Source organism: Arachis ipaensis, chromosome B4 (assembly GCF_059453495.1).
Source record: "Arachis ipaensis isolate K30076 ecotype BB chromosome B4, ASM5945349v1, whole genome shotgun sequence".
Taxonomy (NCBI): domain Eukaryota; kingdom Viridiplantae; phylum Streptophyta; class Magnoliopsida; order Fabales; family Fabaceae; genus Arachis; species Arachis ipaensis.
Window position 1 is genome coordinate 28,895,824 of NC_142439.1, and position 17,163 is coordinate 28,912,986.

Below are 17,163 nucleotides of genomic sequence, written 5' to 3' on the forward strand. Positions count from 1 at the left end.
AAAAGCAGCCCAAAAATTTCCCCCAATGTTTTCTGTTTAATGAAGCACGTTACTCTCATCACGCGTATGCGTCAGCCACGCATACGCATAGCTGAACAAATTCCTAGTCACATGTACACGTCGCTTGCCTGCTGCACCGGTCACGCGTACGCGTTGCCCATGCGTGCGCATCGCTACCAGCTTTTGAAATTCTCAATTTCTTGTGTTCCTTCCATTTTTGCATGCTTCCTTTCCATCTTCTAAGCCATTCCTGCCCTATAAAATCTGAAAACACTTAACACACATATCACGACGCCGAATGGTAATAAGAGAGGATTAAAATTAGCAAATTTAATGCCAAAGAAGCATGTTTTCAATCATAACACAAAATTAAGAAGAAAAATATAAAACATGCGAATTATATGAATAAGTGCAAGAATAATGGATAAAATCCACTCAATTCAGCCTAAAATGTACCATGAAATAATGGTACATCACCGACACTTATCGACACTTATAAGTTAGAATTATTTCAAATAAATCGGCAATTATAAGTCGAAATCACTCCAAAAACATTGGCATTTATAAGTCAGAATCAGTCAAAGTAAGCCAACACCTATTAGTTGGGGTCAATCCAACAAACAATCAACTAATGAGCTCCTCCAAAAATACACTGATATATACAACACTTTTTCAAATGACAAACTTGACCAATTAACTTTATTTTCAAGATTATCAAATTGATCTTGGGGGCTAATCCTCATATCTTCGAATTATAACACAAACTGCATCTCTTTCATATCCTATAGAATTATAACTCGATTTTCATAAAAGCTTAACCTGCTTCTCTTAAAAATAAACTGGTCAAGCTTAGGGGTCATCATATTATCATTATTCATAATAACTCTTAGCTTTATTTTTATTTAATATATACTCTGCTCTCTAACATGACTAGTATTTTTCAAGTTGAGCTTGGGGCTACCACTTATTATTACAATGTCGATTTGTAGGTCAAAAATTTATCTAAAGCTCGATCTATCTTATTGCAAAATATCACAAGTCAAGTTTAGGGGCTATGATCTGTTACTAATATCTAGACCTACACTACCTATAAATCAGAACTATATAAATAAAATATGCTAAATCAAATGTACATGCTTTTCCTTTTTAACGGATTTTTTGGTATAAGCTCAAATAACATTCAAGAGTGGTTACCACAAAATCAAGCTTAACATCCCAACACCTCCGCAATAATAGGTCAACTTAGTAATTGCAATATAGCATGTTAGAATTCAAACACTCTATAAAAAAGAAAAACCAAAATAAGAAAGGTATGTTATTTATTCTGAATACACATTATACTCGTCTCACATTCTTTTTCATTTGAGCGTCGGAGTGCCTTTGCAGGTGCCTACCACTGCTAGTTCTTTAAGAGCCAACACATACCTCTTCCATTTTAGGAGAAGGAGAACTTAACCTCTGAATAGGATGAGTTATACCTACCACTAGGCTTACCACACAGGAATATAATTGAATTTAATCTTTAATTTAAATTATATTCATCTAAATTTTAAATTAAAAATTTTGTAATTTTAAAATTTAAATTATTTGAATAAAATTAGATGAAATAAAAAAATTAAAATCAAACCAACACTACACTATCTAGAACATTATATCGACGAATCAAATCCTGAATTAGTTTTGCACATATCTTGGACGCATTTAAAATTTTAAATGGTTAATTTTTTAATTTAAAAACTTTATTAGGGGTGTACACGGATTGGATCGGGTTGGATATGGCCAAAAATTCGATCCGATCTGCACAATCCCCATCGGATCGATACGATATCCGCGTTTTTTGTGTTGGATCGGTGATAAACCACTATTTTATGGTTTATATTGTGTTTAATTATGTGGTTTTATCATGATCCTTACCCACTTATTCATTAAATTAGCATGCATTCAGATTTCCTTCCTAAATTTATTACATGTTTGAAAACTGTTTCCTAGAGACTTTAATTATTTATTTTTAACTCTCCTTTATTCCATTCGGTGCCGTGATCTGTGTGTTGAGTGTTTCAGACTTTACAGGGCATAAATGAGTTGGAGATTGGGAAGAAAGCTAGCAAAAATGGAAGGAACACAAGAATTTGAGGAGATAACCAGCGAGAAGTGACGCGGTCGCATGACTCACGCGACCGCGCGAAGGAGAGCAAATCGCAGTGACGCGGCCGCATGACTCACGCGGCCGCGCGGATTGGAAAAGCTCAGGCGACGCGGTAGCGTGGACGACGCGAACGCGTGGCAAGGAAAAACAAGACTGACGTGTCTGCATGGATGACGCGATCGCGTGACATGTGCGATCTGCATAATCTGCAGAATTCGTTGGGGGCGATTTTGGACCTTAATTCGACCCAATTTTCGGCCCGGAACAGCAGACTAGAGTCAGAGAACATGCAGAAACAAATAACACATTCATTCAGAGATAGGGGATATCTAGTTTTACTCTCTTAGGTTTTTCTCTCTAGGTTTTTAGAATTTTAATTTTCAATTGGTCTTAGCATTGGAACATTGAGAAGAGTTATTTCCTTATCAAGACTTCATCATTCTAGTTTGTTTTCTTAACTTGGTTTCATTCTTCCATGTTCTTTGCTTTGTTCAATTTTGTCATTCAGATACTTTTATGATTATTTAATGCAAGGATTATTTCTTTTTAATTCAATTTCGATTCCAATAATCATGTCTTCTTTTAATTCCCTTTCATGTGCTATGGATTCTTTATTTACAATGCGTGAGTAGTTTCCTTACTTGATGGGGAGTTGATTAAAAGGAACTCTTGAGTTGGAAGGATTGAAAGAAAATTTGTAATTGGGTTAAATGTTGGATTGCTATCCTGTCACCGACGCCAATCCCTTTGAACTAAGTGGGTTGCAACTTGTGAACAGATCTGGCATTCCAACTTATTTGACTTTCCCTTACCTAGTAAAGGATAACCAAACAGAACAACCATTAATTATAAATTAATCTTACAATCACTCCATCAATAGTAGAAATTCCAACCAATCAACTCCCAGTCAAGGCTTTTATTCATATTATTTAATTTTTCTCAATTTACATTCCAATTTACTTAGCTCAACTTCTTGGAACATCTGATTAATAAGATAGCACACTTTTCTACAACTCGTTGAGAGACGACCTGGGACTTAAAACTCCCAGTAATTTTTAATTCAAACTCTCTGTGACATACTTTTAAATTGATAGGCAGATTTTCGGTGAGTTAAGAACTATACTTGCAACGTAACCATTCTAATAATTTTTAACTCACCAGCTTCTGCGTCTCATCAATTTTTGGCGCCGTTGCCGGGGAGTTGCAATAGAGTGCTAATTTTATTAATTGGAATTTATTTATTTGCATTTTATTTTATTTTGCTACTATGAGCTGCATGTTTCTTCCGTCAAATGATGCGCTCACTTCCTGATCCGCGCTTGCTAATATTCGATCCTGAAATTGAAAGGACAATTTCACGAATAAGGCGAGAACAGCGTCGGTTAGCCCGCTCTGAGGGTGGATCTGAAAGTGAATCTGAGGAAGAAACCAGCCCCCGTTCTACTGATTCGGTTGTTTCACGTGCAGAAAACATGGCAGCCAGGGGAGTTACCATCCAGGAGGAAGGAGCCCCTGATTTTACAATGCAACCGTTTCAAGCGCATCATCCGGCGGTAGCTACAGATTTTGAAATAGAGCCCGCACTGCTAAATTTGATGCCCAAGTTTCATGGCCTACCTGCTCAAGAGCCTATCAAGCACTTGAGAGATTTCCAGGCAGCCTGTTCTACTGTCAGGCGTGATGGCACTGATGAAACTTCAATTCTGCTGAAAGCTTTTCCGTTTTCTCTTGAGGAAAAAGCAAGAGAGTGGTACTACACTCAACCTCTAGCAAATGTATCCAACTGGGATACACTCAGAAAGGAGTTTCTGGAGAAATTCTTTCCATCTGAAGTTACTGATAAGCTAAGGAAGGATATCTCCACAATTGTTCAGGATGACAATGAGACTCTCTTTGAATACTGGGAGCGTTTCAATAATCTTCTGGAAGTATACCCCCACCACATGATTGACAAGATCGTGCTACTCAGCTATATTACACAGGGTATGAGGCCCCAAGATAAGACCATACTGGAAAGTGCCAGCAATGGGTCTATGAAGAAGTACAAGACTACTGATGAAGCTTGGCAATTGATCAGTGATTTAGCTGAATCCACTAGGAACCACAGACAAAAGCAAGGCCGTTCAAAAGCTGTTGCAGAAGTATCTTCTAGCAGAGAGACTGCTGCTCTAACTCAAAGCATCTATGAAATGACCAACTTGCTGAAATAAATGTAGTGGAATCAACAAGCTCAGCAAGCTCAACCTCCTCCACCACAGCAAAGCCAACAACTAGTCCCACAAAGAATTTGCGGAATCTGTGCTGATTATAGCCATTACACTGATGAATGCCCGCAGCTCTAACAAGAAGACAACATGGTGGCATCCACTCACAACTTCTATGACCGCCCAACCAAGGGTACAATCAAAGTGGAAATAATAACCATGGATGGCAGGACAATTCAAACCAGAATTGGAGGGACAACAATAACAGAGGAGGCAGAGATAATCAGGGAAATCAGAGGTGGAATAATAACAACAACAGGCAGCAAAATCAACCTTACAGAGCACTTCACCTGAGGCAGAACCAAGGACCACAGAACAATCAGCAGCAGACCTCTCAATTTACTCATTCTTCGTTATCTTCTAATGAAGATCTACTACAATCTTTTGAGAAAAGACAACAGACCATGGAAACCAACATCATGAATAGTATTAATGCTAGTCTGAATGGTCTCACCTTTACTATGCAAGCTTTTATGACACAGTTTGTACCAGCACAAAATTCCAGTAACCAACCTTCAAGCACCACTGGAATCCCCTCTCAACCATTACCCAACCCAAAGGGAGGCATTAATGCCATCACTCTGAGGTCCAGAACCACACTGCAGAAGAGGAATCAGGAGGAACCAAGCTCACCAGAATACGCCTCAGCTGAAGAGGTGGTAGAAATCGAAGATGTTGAAGAGGAAGAGGATATACAGGACATAGCTCAAGAAAAAATAGCTCAACCACAGGAGGAAGCACCAAAAGACGCAGACACCACAGACAACACTACTCCTATTCCATTTCCACAACTTGCAAGGAAGCCCAGGAAGCAGCTGGAACCCGATCCTAAAATGGTAGAAATATTCAAAAAGGTTGAGGTAACTGTTCCCCTTTTTTATGTTATTCAGCAGGTACCTAAATATGCAAAGTTTCTAAAAGACTTATGTATCCATAAAGACAAAATTAATGAATTAGAAACTATTCCTTTAGGTAGTTCTATATCTGCTTTAATGGGAGGATTACCTGAAAAATGTAGTGATCCAGGTCCTTGCATAGTTAGTTGTACTATTGGCGGTGTAGTAATTTATGATTGCATGTGTGATTTAGGAGCATGTGTCAGTATAATGTCTTTGTCTATATATAATGTTTTGAGGCTCCCTCCCTTAAAAAGGTCGGCAGCTCGTTTTGTGTTAGCAGATAAAAGCATTATTACAGTGGCTGGAGTTGCTGAAGATGTTTTGGTGAACATTAAAGGGCTCACATTTCCCACTGATTTTTATATCTTGGAGATGCCCCACAATGATTCAGATAAGCCATCATCAATCCTACTTGGAAGACCATTCCTGAAGACATCAAAATTCAAATTGGATGCTTTTTCAGGAACATACTCCTTTGAAATAGATGGCCGCATAGTAATCTTCAATCTGAATGGAGTCATTGACAACCCCCCAGAAAATCGTTCCATCTTCCAGTGTGATGTTATAGACGAAAGTGTGGCTGAAGTTCAAAAGGAAGAGTTTAAAGAGAGGCACACTGGACAAGGTCCAAGTGTGGGGACCCTCTTAACTGACAATGAGGGCACTTCGCCATTTTTACAAGCCCCAGATAATCCAGAGCCCGCCCATGATCAAAAGTTAGAATTGAAACCTCTCTCTCCACATCTCAAATATGCTTATCTTGAGGATGAGCAGAAGCTTCCGGTTATTATTGCAAGGGAACTGACTTCTCAACAAGAAGAGCAGTTGCTTGATGTACTGAGGAAGCATAAGAAGGCAATTGGGTGGAGTTTGGCAGACATAGTGGGAATCAACCCTCAAGTATGCGAGCACAGAATATTTTTAGAAGAGGGAGCAAGACCTGTCCGTCAACCCCAAAGAAGATTGAATCCCACCATCTTGGAAGTTGTCAAAAAGGAAGTGACCAGACTATTAGAAGCAGGTATCATATATCCCATTTCAGACAGTGAATGGGTAAGCCCAGTACAAGTGGTGCCCAAGAAATCTGGAGTCACTACAGTGAAGAGTGAGCATGGAGAGCTCATAGCAACTAGAGTTCAGAATGCTTGGAGAGTCTGCATTGATTACAAGCGTCTCAACCAAGCTACCCGTAAGGATCACTACCCACTTCCATTCATTGATCAAATGCTGGATCGCCTGTCAGGTAAATCACATTATTGCTTTTTAGATGGTTACACAGGTTATTTCCAGATTCATATAGCTCCTGAGGATCAGGAAAAGACTACTTTTACATGTCCTTTTGGGACCTATGCTTATAAGAGAATGCCCTTTGGCTTGTGCAATGCACCAGCTACCTTCCAAAGGTGCATGATGAGTCTTTTCTATGATCTTATTGAGGACTGTATGGAAGTTTTTATGGACGATTTTAGCATTTATGGTGATTCTTTTAGCCTTTGCTTAGATGGATTATCTAGAGTATTAGATAGATGTGTTAATACAAACCTTGTATTGAATTTCGAAAAATGCCACTTTATGGTAAAACAAGGGATTGTATTAGGACATGTGGTATCTAATAATGGCATTTCTGTAGACCCAGCAAAGGTGAATGTTATTTCTAGTTTACCTTACCCCTCTTCTGTGAGGGAAGTCCGTTTTTTCCTTGGCCATGCAGGTTTTGACAGGAGATTTATTAAGGACTTCAGTAAGGTAGCACTTCCCTTATCCAGATTACTGCAGAAGGATATTGAGTTCGAGTTCAGTGAGGATTGCAAACAAGCGTTTGATAAGCTGAAGACTGCTCTAACTCAAGCCCCAATTGTGAGAGGACCAGATTGGAGCCAACCGTTTGAAATCATGTGCGATGCTTCCAACCATGCAGTAGGAGCAGCGCTGGCTCAGCGTGAAGGTAAGGACCCTTTTGTTATTGCCTATGCGTCTAAGACTTTAGACACTGCCCAGTCTAATTATACTACTACTGAGAAAGAGCTTCTTGCTATTGTTTTTGCTCTGGATAAATTCCAGGCTTATTTACTTGGTACTAAAGTAGTAGTGTATTCGGACCATGCAGCTTTAAAGTATCTATTAGCTAAAAAGGAATCCAAACCAAGACTTATACGTTGGATACTGCTGTTACAAGAATTTGATTTAGAAATAAAGGATAGGAGTGGTAATCATAATTTAGTAGCAGACCACTTGAGTCGCCTTGAGCATATTAAGGATTTTTCTACTCCTATAGATGATAATTTTCCTTTTGACAACCTGCAAGCAGTATCTGAGATAGTCCCTTGATATGCACCTGTCGCTAATTATTTAGTTAGCCGCACATTCCCTCCACATTTTTCTAAACATCAAAGAGACAAGCTGAAAAGCGAGTCTAAATATTATATATGGGATGACACATATTTATGGAGATGTGGCGCTGACTAGATCATTAGACGTTGTGTGCCTCAATCAGAATTCCAGTCCATTTTAGAGGCCTGTCACTCATCTGAGAGTGGAGGACATTTTGGCCCTCAAAGAACAGCTAGAAAGATCTTAGACTGCGGATTCTGGTGGCCTACTCTTTTTAGAGACGCTGCTGAGTTTTGTAAATCTTGCCCCCCATGCCAGAAATTTGGTAATATATCCAGGAGGGATAAGATGCCTCAACAATATATGCTTTTCTGTGAAATTTTTGATGTTTGGGGCATTGACTTCATGGGTCCATTTCCAAATTCTAATGGATATTTTTATATATTGTTAGCTGTGGATTATGTTTTCAAATGGGTGGAAGCAATTCCTACCTGCACTGATGATGCTAACACTGTTGTTTTCTTTGTGAGAAACCATATTATATGTCGCTTTGGATCACCACGAGCGATTGTGAGCGATCAAGGCACCCATTTTTGTAACAGGAAACTAACAGGATTGATGAAGAAGCATGGGATAATCCATAAAGTCGCAACAGCTTACCATCCCCAAACTAATGGGCAAGCCGAGGTGTCGAACAGAGAAATTAAGCGTATCTTGCAAAAGATAGTAAAGCCTCATAGAAAAGACTGGAGCACCAGGCTACAAGATGCACTGTGGGCATATAGAACAGCATACAAGACACCCATTGGGATGAGTCCCTTCCGCTTAGTTTACGGAAAAAGCTTGTCATCTCCTAGTTGAAATAGAACACAGAGCCTTCTGGGCAGTTAAGGAGTGCAACATGGGAATTGGGAATGCTGGAGCTGAAAGAAAGTTGCAACTGTAGGAACTGGAGAACCTTTGCCTAGAAGCTTATGAGAATTCCAGAATTTACAAGGAAAAGATGAAAGTTGTGCATGATCAAAACATCAAGAAGAAAGAGTTTCAACCTGGAGATTTTGTCCTCCTTTACAAATCTCGACTAAGGCTCATGCCCGGTAAGTTGAGATCAAAATGGGAAGGTCCATACAGAGTAGAGAAGGCTGAATCGTACGGAGTTTATCACCTAAGCCATCCTTCAAGCTCTGAACTTATTAAGGTTAATGGACAACGCCTGAAGCTATACCATGGTGAGAAGGTGCAGAAAAATAAGGAGCTTGAGATCTTCCGCTTGGAAGATCCCCACATAGCAGCAGATTGAGCTAGTGGAGCGTCCAACTTACGGACGTTAAAGCAAAGTGCTTGGTGGGAGACAACCCACCATAGTATGATCGTTCTTTTCTTTGTTTTTCCTATTCAATAACTCTTCTCTTTATTAGTACTTTCGTGCATTTGCATTTACATGTCTTTATATTTCTTTTAAAAAAAAATTCGCCACGCGACGCGATCGCATCAGCGACGCGTCCGCGTCGCAGAGGGGGTGGAGAAAAAAAATATAAATGAACAGAGAGTCCGGATGAATCGTGGCTGGAGGCGTGCCAATGGCACAATTCGACCCACGCGACCACATCCCTGACGCGTTCGCGTCGCATGAGCATCATGGCCTCCCACGCGACCGCGTGCCCTACACGGCCGCGTGCCCTGAGTTTTCGACATAAAAGGGTGCACATCAACATTTTGTGCGAGAGTGATGTTGGATTGGTGCTGGAAGCACCATCCTTGTCACGCGACCGCGTCGCCGACGTGGCCACGTCACCCATTTTATAACACACACTCATGCGATCGCGTGACCCACGCGATCGCGTCACCCAATTTTGGCAATTAAAATAAATCGAACAGAGAGTTGTGCTAGAGCGAGGCTGCACTCGCGCCAGCAGCGTAACACGGGTCACGCGACCGCGTGACCGACGCGATCGCGTCCCCTTACTTGACGCGCACCCACGCGAACGCGTGCCCCACGCGGCCGCGTCGCATACGCCGCACAGCTCAACCTAAATTGCCAAATTATCTTATCTTTCTCTCTTCCAAATCCTAATTTTCCTTCTCCCTCCTTCTTTCTTCCTTCCCCCTTCCCCTTTATATCTCACCTTTCACTCTCTATTTCTCTCACCACCATTAACAAGGTTTTACCTTCTTCTTCCTTCTTCTCTTTTCTATCATTCTTATTATATTATGTATATCTATTATTATTTTCTTTTTCTTTCTTTTTCTTTTCAATTCTTTTTTATTATTTTTTCTTCTTCTTCTTTTCTTTTCTTTACATGGTGTTAGAAACCTTTTGAGTCATCATCTCTCATTATATGTTTGTGGATTATTGCAAATTGTTTGACAATTATTTTTCTTCCATTTAAGGGATTGCTTGCATGTTCATCTTCATATTTTCTATTCCCTATTCACCATGCATGCTATGTGTTTGTGAAAAAGCTCATATGGCATTATGCACTTCTCTATGTTGTTATACTATTCAATGCTTGCTTTTCACAACTTTTCCTTATTATATTATTAATTGAATTTAATTGTCAATACAAACGTGATGGTTTGTTACGAAGTAATGCTTGGTCTATGCTACTCATGCCCTTTGCCAGCATACCAATAAACACCTTGCATTCACTTGTCTTTTTATGCACTAGCTATTTCCCATTGATGGCTTTTCATATGTACTCGAGAGCATGTGTTAATGTCATCTACATTTTACTGTGCATCATTCACCCTCTTTTTTGTTTCCTTACTTGCTGTATATCTCTTTAAATTTAATTTTCTTTCTCTTCCCTTCTTTCAGGATGGCCACCAAGAAAGGAAAGGAGAAAGCAACTTCCAAACCATCAGCAAGAAGAGGAACTAAAAGAGCATTAGTGGCAGAGCCTTCTTCAACCGCAGTCAAGCCCTCAACAAAAAGAGTTAAGAGGATAATAAAGGTTGACAAAAAGGAGAAAGCCTTTCCAGCAAAGGACGCTGCGCGATTTTCCAATCGCTACTGTGAGCAGATGTTCTCTATCCTGGCAGAAAGGAACTATAACAATGAATACCTTCTTATCCTCCCGTCCAATATTGCCAACTTTGTTGAGCCGCAAATTGAGCGAAGACAATGGGGTTTCCTACGGAGACAGCCAAGGCAGGTCAATCTTTCTTGGGTAGTTGAGTTCTACTCTAACTTCTACATGCCGACCCTGCAGTCTGTTTATGTCCGGCAGAAGCAAGTCCCCATCACAGAAGAGGCCATTCAACAAGCTCTGAGTCTTCCCCCTATTCCAGCAGGAATGGACGCTTTTCAAGAAGCCGCCCTTCAGCGCTAGAGATACCAATTTGACTGGAACTCCATTCTCGGAGTCATCGCATTATCTGGCAGCCGTTGGATCTACGGATACCACCGTACCCGCCCTAAGGGAATCTTGGCTTCAGCACTTACCTTGGAGGCTCGCGTATGAGCACAGATCATGTCCCATTACGTCTTTCCGAGCACTCATGAGTCCTCTTTCACTGCAGACATAGCTGTTCTACTATGGTGCATCCTTACAGACCAACCTCTGAATCTCTCAAGACATATCCGGAATGCTATGGAACACGTACAAATTGCGGGAAACTTACCTTTCCCTGCCTTGGTCTCAGATCTTGTCTTAGTAGCCAGAGTCTCCTACAGAGCTGGGGACACCAAAGCCATGCTTCCACGGGATGATCAATATGTCCCTAACGGAAAATACTTCAGACTCTCAGCAGCCACTACAAGCCTTCCTACTGCTCCAGTTGAAGATAATCCTTCTTCAACACCACAAGCATCTACAACTGAGAAATTGCTCCAGCAGATAATCGAACGGTTGGATCGGCAAGAACAGAAAGCAAAGATGAGATAGCGCTGTAACGAGCGCCGATTCAAACACCTCAAGGAGCTACTCAAGGGACACTTCAGAGACTCAGACACCCCGAACTCCACTTCCTTTACTAGCACAGGGAGCCATGACGGTCCCGATGATGGAGATACTGCTACCAGCCCACCCCTGTTTCTGACAGATGGCACCGAGGACGGTGCGAAGCCTTAAGTGTGGGGAGGTCGGTCAGTACCTGACTTCCGGAGGTAATTTCTCTTCTCTAGCACCAATAATTAGGATATTTTAATTAGATTTTCCTTCCTTTATAGAATAGAATAAATTGCATAGGTTAGGATAGTAGCATGCAAGTTCTACTTGATTGAAAAGACAATAAGTTTCTTTTAAAAAAAATCTATCTTTGGAACAAAATTTCACTAATTTTTCAAAAATTCTTATGATAAATTTGCTTGAGTTGTATTTGGAACATGATATTTGAGTTAAAGAACACACAACCTGTGAAAGATTTGAGCCTTTATGAATGGTTACATTATTTAACCATAATTATTTCATTTCTGTGTGTTTACTTCTCTATGATTATGATCTATATTTTGTTTTATCTTATATGTCCAATAGTTATTATATTTGCATGCTTGCACATGATTGAGGCCATTATTTGTTTAAACTCACTCATCCAAATTAAGGCTACCCTTTTCAATTACCTTTGTTAACCACTTTGAGCCTTTAATTCCCATTTGTTCGATATTTCACCACATTACTAACCTTAAGCCGAAAAATAATTGTATATCCCAAATTGAATCTTTGGTTAGCTTAAGATAGAATTGTGTGTGCTAGTTAAGTATGGAAAATTGTGGGAACAAAAGTTGTTAAGGGAATGTATAATGAAAAATTTTAAGGGAATTTGGATACCTACTCATGTGAAATTATAAGAATGAAAAATCTATGTGCATTGATAAGCTTTATTTATTTTAAGCAAAAAAAATTGATAAATAAATAAATAAGGGGACAAAATTACCCCAATGTTAAATTCAGAATTCAAAGATCAGTGCACATATGATAGAACCAAAATATAAGTTGATACATGAGTATGGATTGAAAAAGGGAATTCTGGGTAGCTAGGTATGAACTTTAAAGATGACATCAAGTGTATACAAGTTATGTTAGAGCTTGGGTTAATTAAAGATTCAATTTATTAGCTCACTTGACCAAATATACACCCCTACCTATACCTTAGCCCCATTACAACTTCAAAAAGACCTCATGATATTTGCATTGGTATATTAACTGTTGTTGATTGGTTAGGAGAAGAACAAAAGTTAGAAAGCATGATTAGAGGAGGATAGAGTGACCACCCTATACACTAGAGATTAGAGCGTACATACATTATCAGTGAGGGTTCAATGCTTGAATTTTCATGTTCCCTGCTTTCATGAGCTATCTTCTTGCACTTTTATCTGTTTTATTGTGTAATGATAAAATTAGTGGAATTTGATTTGTAATTGTTTTGAAGAGCTTATTTACTTTTGATCAAGTGGACAAGAATCATATAGTTGCATTTATTTATATATATATATATATATAGGCTTGCATTGCATTTCATGAGTTTCTACATGTTCATACTTATTTCCTTATCTCCTTCAATTAAGCATGAGGACATGCTAATGTTTAAGTGTGGGGAGGTTGATAAACCACTATTTTATGGTTTATATTGTGTTTAATTATGTGGTTTTATCATGATCCTTACCCACTTATTCATTAAATTAGCATGTATTCAGATTTCCTTCCTGAATTTATTACATGTTTGAAAACTGCTTCCTAGAGACTTTAATTATTTATTTTTAACTCTCCTTTATTCCATTCGGTGCCGTGATCTGTGTGTTGAGTGTTTCAGACTTTACAGAGCATAAATGAGTTGGAGATTGGGAAGGAAGCTAGCAAAAATAGAAGGAACACAAGAATTTGAGGAGATAACCAGCGAGAAGTGACGCGGTCGCATGGCTCACGCGACCGCGCAAAGGAGAGCAAATCGCAGTGACGCGGCCGCATGGCTCACGCGGCCGCACGGATTGGAAAAGCTCAGGCGACGCGGTAGCGTTGGCAAGGAAAAACGCGACTGACGCGTCCGCATGGATGACGCGATCGCGTGACATGTGCGATCTGCATAATCTGCAGAATTCGTTGGGGGCGATTTTGGACCTTAATTCGACCCAATTTTCGGCCCGGAACAGCAGACTAGAGTCAGAGAACATGCAGAAACAAATAACACATTCATTCAGAGACAATGGGAGATCTAGTTTTACTCTCTTAGGTTTTTCTCTCTAGGTTTTTAGAATTTTAATTTTCAATTGGTCTTAGCATTGGAACATTGAGAAGAGTTATTTCCTTATCAAGACTTCATCATTCTAGTTTGTTTTCTTAACTTGGTTTCATTCTTCCATGTTCTTTGCTTTGTTCAATTTTGTCATTCAGATACTTTTATGATTATTTAATGCAAGGATTATTTCTTTTTAATTCAATTTCGATTCCATTAATCATGTCTTCTTTTAATTCCCTTTCATGTGCTATGGATTCTTTATTTACAATGCTTTGAGTAGTTTCCTTACTTGATGGGGAGTTGATTAAAAGGAACTCTTGAGTTGGAAGGATTGAAAGAAAATTTGTAATTGGGTTAAATGTTGGATTGCTATCCTGTCACCGACGCCAATCCCTTTGAACTAAGTGGGTTGCAACTTGTGAACAGATCTGGCATTCCAACTTGTTTGACTTTCCCTTACCTAGTAAAGGATAACCAAACAGAACAACCATTAATTATAAATTAATCTTACAATCACTCCATCAATAGTAGAAATTCCAACCAATCAACTCCCAGTCAAGGCTTTTATTCATATTATTTAATTTTTCTCAATTTACATTCCAATTTACTTAGCTCAACTTCTTGGAACATCTGATTAATAAGACAGCACACTGTTCTGCAACTCGTTGGGAGACGACCTAGGACTTAAAACTCCCAGTAATTTTTAATTCAAACTCTCTGTGACATACTTTTAAATTGATAGGCAGATTTTCGGTGAGTTAAGAACTATACTTGCAATGTAACCATTCTAATAATTTTTAATTCACCAGCTTCTGCGTCTCATCAATCGGATATCGGGTATATCCGCATAATTGAACATTCTCTTTTTAATCATATTTCTATGTAAAAAATTCAATAAAAATATTTCTTTCACACTTTTAAACTTATTTATTCCTAAAATATTTTTAATCAAACTTTTCTTAAATAACAAAAATAAAATAATACAATATATGAATTATAACTACTAACTAAAACATACAAACAAGTAAATATAATACCAAACATATATATTTATTTATTTATTAATTATTATTGTGCGAATCTGTAGATCCGCGAATCGGATCCTATCCAATCCGATCATATCTGCAATTTTCGGATCGGATGTGGATATTTACCGTAGATCTACAGATAAAATCCAATCCATGAACACCCTGAAACTTTATATCATTTTTTTAAATTGAATATATAAACATAATTAATCATACAAATACAATAATACAAATACGTTTATTTGTATTAAATTAAATTAAGTTAATTTTAATTATATCCATCTAAATTTTAAATTCAAAATTTTATAATTTTAATATTTTAAATTATTTAAATAAATATGAACATATCCCAAATACGCTAACTAAAATTTCTATATAATTATATCTCAAATACTCATCACCTAATTTTTAATGGTAATGCTATGGTGCTGAAGGAAAAAATTTTCAGCAGGTGGCGCAGTAGAGGAGCTTACGCGTGTGTTTATTGTCTTCAAAGTTCCCGACAAGTCTTGCACTGTGTCCAGAGATTGATAGAAGAGGCCAATTAATTAGATTGATTTGATTTTGTTAATGATGATGATTAAGTTGTTGGACTTTTTTTGGGAGTCTAAGAATATTTTGTTTGTAATGTATTGCAGGTCCAAGAAAGAATGGGTGTTGTGATAAAAACATTGTACAGCCCGATAAAATAAATAATGATAAAAAATAGTCACACTGGTTATATATAATTTATTAGTCCAAAAAGAAATCAAGTCCCAAATGAATTGAATTCTTGTCTTTTATTTTATTTTTTTTTACTTTATTTTTGCTGTATACAAACTTTTTTTTATTATTGGTTTACCTCTATTAAAATTTGTAATTGTGATAGTTGTATATTATGTTTATCATTGTAATTTTTTTAAATATAAATTATTCATCCTACTAAAAAGGATAAAATAAATAAAAAATTAACTATAATTAACAATAGAGTTATATCAAAATAACATTTATAATTTAAAATAGTACTAAATAAAATAATTCTAAATAAATTATGAGTAATCTAATTTCATAAAGTATATTTTCATACATTATTCATACCTAAAACAAACAACTAACATATATGAGGTAGTCTAATGAGTCATAATTAAAAAAGTATAGTATTCTCATATTCATCTAAGAGGTCATACATTCGAGTGTCCCTATTTTTAGTAAGAAAAAAAAAATAACAACATACATGAGGTAACGATGTTTGTGAACCTAGGTATATATACATATCTTTTTATATCATTTATCAAAGTGGCATATTTAAGAAAAATTAGAAAAAAATCTATGCATAATTTACACACTTATTTTAATTAAAATAAATATTTTAGAAAATTAATTAAAAGGTCTAGCTATTTTTATATTTAAAATAAAATAAAAAATAATTTCGCATATTTTTTAAAATCCAAAGGCTACATACATAACCTAAAATATTTAATCTGTATAACATGCAATTAACCCTAAATATTGTATAAATAACGAAGATGCATTATTATTGTTATTTGTAGGGTGGTGGACTCTTACATTTTGAGATAGTTTCTAATCAAAGCCAATAATAAGAGTAAGCATAGGAATGTATATGCCACTAGGGCTGAAAATGAGCCGAGTCGAGCTAGACCAAGCTTAAGTCCGGCTCACAAAAATTGAGCTTGGCTCACGGCTCGACTCATTAACAATAAGCCTATTTCTTAAGCTCAAGCTCGGCTCACCGAAAGCTCACGAGCTGGCTCGAGCTCACGAGCTGTCTCAAATAATAGAAACATAAATACATAATCTATAATTCTATATTAATAAATTATAACTTATATATTTTAAAAAATATTTTAAAAAAATTAATTTTATATATTGTTATCTATCAATAAATTATAAATTTTTTATTTGTGTCCTACATCAAAATTATATGTAAAAAATAAATATAAAATTTTAAATAATTAAGATCATTAATATATATATATTATAATCGAGTCAGCTCACGAACTAATGAGCTGAGCTTATCCAAGCTCAAGCTCGGCTCATTTAATTTATGAGCTCAATTCCAAGCTCAAGCTTTGCTCACTAACTCACGAGCTTAGCTTATCGAACTATTAACGAGTCGAGCTCGAGCTAGCTCATGAGCTGGCTTGACTCACTTCCAGCCCTATATGCCGCCAACACAACACCTTCTACACTTCATTCGGGACTTGATTTTTTTTTTTTACCAATAAATTATTTATAATTATTGTACTATTATTATCATTATTCATTTTATCGGACTGTACAATTTTTTTCTATCACAACATCCAATCTTTTTTGAACTCGCA